The sequence below is a fragment of the Condylura cristata genome, unplaced genomic scaffold (assembly GCF_000260355.1).
Source record: "Condylura cristata isolate star-nosed mole 26May11 unplaced genomic scaffold, ConCri1.0 scaffold00029, whole genome shotgun sequence".
NCBI classification, from domain to species: Eukaryota; Metazoa; Chordata; class Mammalia; order Eulipotyphla; family Talpidae; genus Condylura; species Condylura cristata.
Genome location: NW_004567130.1, coordinates 23,232,059 through 23,233,485, shown reverse-complemented (window position 1 = coordinate 23,233,485; position 1,427 = coordinate 23,232,059).

Below are 1,427 nucleotides of genomic sequence, written 5' to 3'. Positions count from 1 at the left end.
CCCACTCTGCCTCTGGTGAAGCCTCTCACGGCCCCTGAGCCTCTGGCCTGTACTCCAGTTCTGTATGCACACATAAATAAATCTTAAAAAAAAAAAAACAAACCCAAAAAGATACTACCCAACTCTCCATATCTAAAGTAGCTATGTGTTCATGAGTAGAGTGATGAGTAGAGTGATGAGTACCGGAGGCTAGAGGAGGGAACAGAGTTGTTGGTGTTCAGTGTTGAGTCTCACTTCTGCAAGATGAAATGTTCTGGAGATCTGTTTTACAACATGAATGTATTTAATGCCACTGAACTCAAAAATGAACTCAAAAAAGATGGTAAGTTTTTCTTAAGAAGAGATAACAGTTTAACCCTCTTCCTTTCTTAATGCACCTTCTTCATTAAAAAAAATGCTTTCTATTCAAGTGTTGGAGATATTTAGAATCATTAATTCATGGTCCTGATGTTAGATACTCTAGGCAAAACCTATTTGAGGTATGAAATAAAGCTGATGGTATTTTTTCATGCATTATGCACCTAATGGTCCTTTCTCGTAACCTAATTTCTGAAGTGACATCAAGCTCTAAGGGAGAGAATTACACAGAAGGTGATTACCAGGAGGATGAGATCATTACGGGCCACCTTAGAGGGTGTGTATCAAATGCTGGGCTGTTAAAGTTATGGCTCTTCAGCACTTGTGTTTATCATGTCCCTTACTATAGTTTTTATTAGGTACTTTATGAGGTTCTTCCCATTTTACAGTGAGCGTATTAAGTAATTTGTTCAGGGTCATAGAGAAATAATCATAATTATATCTCACATGTCTTAAACTATTACATGTTCCATCCCCTCTTTATTGCTAATGCATGCAAATCACATTCTTATTTAACATTTATAGAAAATCAAGAGTGTGTTTTATGGCACCATATAAATAATGGGTTTGGGAGAAATTGCTCTCTTTTTCTACTGCTACCTGCAAATGTGCTTGTCTTCATATGTCGTAATTGAGTTGTTTGAATCAAAACCAATCTAGATATACACCTTACATATGGTTATAATATTTTAATATTTCTTAATCCTTTTTTTTTTTTAGACTAGACTTTCCTCTTGCCTTTTCTATACTTACTCCAGCCTCCAGCTTCAACATTTTTTTTTCCTGTTCCTTACTAATGTTGGTCAATGTTGGTCACCTGTTTTTGTCATTATCTAAAATAGAGAATATAAACTCAGGGTCTAGCTGAATATGATATGTGCACCAAGGAATGTCTAGCTGTGTATAGTCTGGACTGGATGGCAAGCAGCAGAAATGAACTCTGCTCAACTTATTCAGTGTATTGAAAGTATATAGGTTGGGGCCCTCCCTGGTGGCGCAGCGGGTTAAAGCACAGCACTGAGAAGCTAAAGCCGCTTCTGCTTGAGTTCGATCCCCGCCTGCCCCAGAGG